Raw genomic sequence first — 5093 nt, 5'->3', positions numbered from 1 at the left:
CACCATTGCTAAGCCAAGATGACACATAAAAGTAATCATCACAAGAGGTGTCTAAGTGAATCATGGTACATTTAGTCTAATAATGTAGAAAATTTGACTTTAATAATGTAGAATCAGAGGTAAAATTTTAAATTTAGTTATATTTAACACAAAATTTTATGTTAACATAATGAAGAATATATGTTCAACATAATGAAGAATAGCCAATATACAGCCATGTATTCACTGAAAGTAAACCTTCTTATTAATGCATATACCACCCCTGCGTATATCCCTCTGGACTGTGGGAGGAACCCAACCTTCAATTGCTGCAACAGCAGGAGTCTTCTCAGGCTTCAGAGGAGGCTCGTCTCCAGTGTCTTGTGCTCTGGCAAAAAGATCTGGTTGGCTATCAATTAGACCAATCAAATCACCAATGCTAGCCTCCATTAGCAGATCCAGATGCTGATCAAAGATGGGCGGACCAACTGCAAGCCTGTCACTGTCCATTCCTGAGCTCAGTGCAGGAGAAATGCCTTGGCCCACTTTAAAGGCAGGCCTATGGAATAGGTAAGCAAATGCTTTATGTCCATGCTAGAATGCCTGAGAAGTAACCTACATGAGGAGGATGAGAATTCTGCTGTTCTCAAAATACTATGAATCTAGGAAGACTGACAACCCCCTTACCACAGTCTGTACCTGAAGACAAAAGGAATGTGTAAATTAAAAAAAAAAGAAAAGTGGATTCTCTTAAACACATCCATAAGCTGAATGCAGAAAAAGCCCACAGGAAACCCCTGGCTGACCAGGCTGAGGCCCATGGGTTTCAGAGAGAGAAAGCACGCAGGCACCAGAACGCCTCCAGGTCAGGAAATAGGAAATCACTAAAACCCTGTTCAAGGTGGAAAAGACCAAGAAACAAAGGTCCCCTTGTGTTGTCTGTACATAGTAGCCTCAACAATTACATAAATCAGTCATTCAGTAAAACGAGCTGTTACCGTTCAGCCCTTGTTCCCGCCCCCACAGAAAGAAGAGTACCGAATGCTTTAACCTCTAGAGGATATTTGTGAAGGTCCATTAGTTGCCTTCCAGGTACTAATGCTTTCTCTCCCTGACAGATGCTTAGGCTGTCACTGTGGACTGAATCCAGTATGAGACCTGTCAAAGGAGCAAGGCCAGGGCTTCTAGCCAGAGACTGGTGGAGTCTATTAGTACACATGCTGTCTCTGCTATCCCCACCCTTCTGGCTTAGGTTGTGTGTATAAGCACATTGCACACCTCTAGTATGCTGACACCGATTTAACATGGTGGTCCTCATTAGGAACTTGGCAGGGTTTGTGTATAGATAGTGATAAGGTTCTGTTGCCAGAAGTGGGCTTCAGAGTCTTGCGTACACACACGTGCACTGGCACTTAGTGATGTGGAAGTTTTCTGTTCATGAAGAGCCCAGGGTAGAAAGGAATCCATTTTGAGCCATCTTGAGCCTTACTCAAGAAAACTGTCTGCCTCCAGTATTCTCATAGAAAAAGGCAGAAGCTATGAAAGGGGTTAAAGGCGATTATTTGGAACTAACCTCTTGCACGAAGAAAATAATGCTTCCTTCAGAACTGGACATACACTTAAGAAAATACCTTATTTCCTAAATACAATAGAAAACATTAAGAAATATGGTAGGAAACAGATTTATAATAGCAAGGTTGAAACCAAAATTAGAGGGGTTAATGAAGGACCTTTCCAGGAAGAAAAAAGATTCTAGATAATGGTGTGATCAAGAGTATATATAATCTTATCCTGAACCCATTAGCCCATAAAAACAAATATCTAGACAAGAAAATCATAATTAAAATATGATGCAAATAAAACCATAGTATTTTTATTGGGTGATTATTTAAATAAAGTCTCTAAAGGGAATTCATTTGACATATTCTTTTAACTCAAGCTTCCATTTATGTGTTCAACTACACAAAATAGTTAAACAGAGAAAAAATTTTATAATTATAACTGAAATCATTGTTGATAGCTTTTAAAATACTCTAAGTCAAACTATAGAAAAAGCATAGTAATTTTAATGTTGTAAGAATATAAATAATACAATATTTTTCAATGACAAGGATGTTACAGGCGATAAAATTTTATGATGGATCTGGAAAAGAAAAATTGGGGGAAAATGTAGGAGAGTTTATTTCTTAAATTGAATCTGTAGAAAGTCAAGATACCCTCACTTGATAAAACAAGAAATAGATTTAACTATTATTTTGAATCATAATCCTGGAAAGATACTGCAGAGACAGTGAGTATAGAATCCTAGTGTAGTTGCCTGGCTGTGACACCATACTGTCTAAGTAGCTGTCTGGTATGAGACATGCTGCCATTCTCCTTGTCCTTTCATACTATTATTTACCTGCTCTTTTCCTATTTTGACGATAAGGAGTTTAGCTTTCTTATTTCTTGATTGCCTTTTTAGCCATTTGTCTGCATCACTGAATCTTATATTCTATAACCCAGATATTTACTAGTAAGGGTATAAAATGAATCCTAAATTACATATCCAGTAGAAAAAGTCCCCCTCCCAGTTCTAAGGAAAGTAACTTTTCAAAGTTATTGAGGACAAACTTTTGTTTCCCAATCATCTTGGAAGAGTAAGAGAAAGGTATTTAAAACCTTGTAGCTTTCCATTTTGATACTGATGGAAGTACAGAGAAATAGCCATAGTGTTTTCTTATTTTTGGTGAAATAGTTGAAACTATAACAGGTCTTATCTTCAACCTTTAAATATTCATAGAATGGAATGCATTTTTAAAAGGTATCCAATTAGGTGTATGGTTTCTTCTGAATTTGGATGACAAAGGCCAGAGGCCTCCATTGCCTGGCCACTTGCCAGGTGATTCTAGAATATTATCCTGATTCCTGTCTTTGAAGAGATAGTTATCAGTATGTTCCTTGGGTAAAGGAATTTTAGGTGGGGATTTTAGTTTTTAGTTGGGAGGAGATAGTAGAATAACATAAGTAAACAGGGGCTCAAGGGATTCATCTTTGGGCTCATTTTTTTGAAAAATTTAATAAACAATGGATGCAAACATTTTTGACATGATTAGGCATAAGCATAAAGATTTTGTTTATTTTGGGTATTGCTAATCACATTTTCTTTGTGGCTGAATACTGGCCATTGAAGTTGATTTTTTTCCAAATTATAGGCTATGTAAACCTTGCCACCCTCTTCACAGTAAAACAAAGGAATGAAGTTAAAAAGTCTTCGATTTTTCAATCATATAGTGTATGATTGATAACTTGAATCAACATTGGAATCAGTATAAGGAATCCCAGACCTGTCAAATAGCTTTGAAAGCAAGAAAACTTACCAGTAACATTCTAAATCACTACCAGGGCAGCTTGCCAGTCTCTGTTACACAAGTAAATTAACAAGGATGTTTTGGCTGAAACAGTGAGGAGGGATGTTGAATTCTGTGTATAGTGCGACAATATCCCATTTAGTTCCAGTTGGATGTGTTTGGCAACTTCTCCCATGTGTGCTGGTTTAATACACTCTATCTCACATAGCCATCTGGTCTCTACCATGAGGAAGGAGAAAATTACCTACAATTTAAATAGGTTCATTCTTTGTTGTTAGGCAGAGCTCTTTCTAGACTCTTCTGACTTTAAATCCCTATGCCCCTTTTTTTCTTTTTTTTACCCTGAATCTCACATGTCCTCTTATAATCCAAGCTGAAAATGAGTGTGTATGTGTGTGTTTTATGTGTGTGTGCTCATTTTTCTTTGTTTCTGTAAAGGACACTTGGGGTCATCTTTTTTAAGAAATGGAAATTTTATTTTGCAAATTTTTCAACATAATATTGTCATAAATTGTACATGCAAAAATGCTTGAGTTTTGCTTTTAACTGAATACACATAAGACATTTTTCAATTTCTTCTTAAAACCCCATCTTGATTGAAAAAGAGAAACATTTCTGAAAAGCTTTTAAACTTACCAATAGTCTTTTCATAATATATGTCCAATACTTAATGACAAAGGTTACATAGAAAAAGTCCATAGAAAATATTTTCTATGGAGTATTTTTGGTTTTACGTATTCAAAGTAAGTTTTTCAATTGAAAAGAAATTAAAAATGAGAAGAAAGGGCTTTAATAATTACCCACATATTTATTTTTTCTGGCACCCTATTCCTTCTTATAGATTCAAGTTTCCATCACATGTTTTCCTTCTACCCAAAGAACTTTTTTAAAGATTTCCTATGTTACAGGTATGCTGATATCTAATCCTCTCAGCCTATCTGAATACATCCTTTTTTAGCCTTAATTTTTTAATAACATGAAAATATATTTATTGTTTAATAAAAATTCATACATTGTGTATGTTTCCACTTTGGTGCATGTTTTAATGCCACTGAGAGCTGTCCGTGGTAGACCTTCCTTCTCAGCTGAGACAATGGGTCAAGTGGTCAACAGGGGAAGGTGGGTGTAGGAGTAGGGAACCAGACTGGCCCGATCTCCATGAGGTGAGGGCGCCATCTGATGAGTGAGCCAGTTCTGGTTTGTGTAGCTAGGGTGCTCAGTGTCCACGCTGCAGTGGCAGATACCATAAATGACCTCACTGACTCTCATGAAGGCACAGTCAAATGCTCCATGGTGGTGTGGTTAGTCAAGGTGGAGTTGTAGGTTTCTGCAAGTACTGTGGATACTTGTGGGATGGGGTAGATATCAATCTCCAATTTGCAATTTTGTTGTTGTTGTTTTTTTGCCATAGTCAATGGAAAGCTGCCCCATTGGTAGAGAGGTGAAGCCTGAGCCAGTACCATCCCCTGAAGCTATGAGAAATCAGGAAGCACCGTAGCCAGGGGAATGATCCACTCTGCCTTAGCTTCTGAGTCTTACTTTTGCAGAGCTCCAGTGTCCACCAGTGGTCAGAGATTGCGGCCTTTTCAGTCCTGGGCATGTGTGCTGTGATACACATGTGCATAGCCTTCTAATTTCCCACAAAATTACAACTTTTTTCATGCTTGGACAGCTCATTTTCCAGATATTCCTTCGAAGGTCCCCCCGCCCCGCCCAGCCTCTTGTTTGTTTCTATTGGCTTCGCCTCCCTGGGGTAGCTCTGAT

General features: G+C 37.8%; 1 pseudogene; it reads left to right on the top strand.

Moving 5' to 3' along the window:
• Window positions 1–216: 216 nt before the first annotated feature.
• LOC129083555 (60S ribosomal protein L19-like) lies at window positions 217–928 on the top strand (annotated as a pseudogene).
• The last annotated feature ends 4165 nt before the right edge of the window (window positions 929–5093 follow it).

Source organism: Pteronotus mesoamericanus, unplaced genomic scaffold, assembly GCF_021234165.1.
Source record: "Pteronotus mesoamericanus isolate MK-2021 breed Mesoamerican mustached bat unplaced genomic scaffold, CSHL_Meso_final scaffold_167, whole genome shotgun sequence".
In the NCBI taxonomy this organism is placed as follows: domain Eukaryota; kingdom Metazoa; phylum Chordata; class Mammalia; order Chiroptera; family Mormoopidae; genus Pteronotus; species Pteronotus mesoamericanus.
Note: the sequence above shows the minus strand (reverse complement) of the source record. Positions and strands in the feature narration are given on the sequence as shown.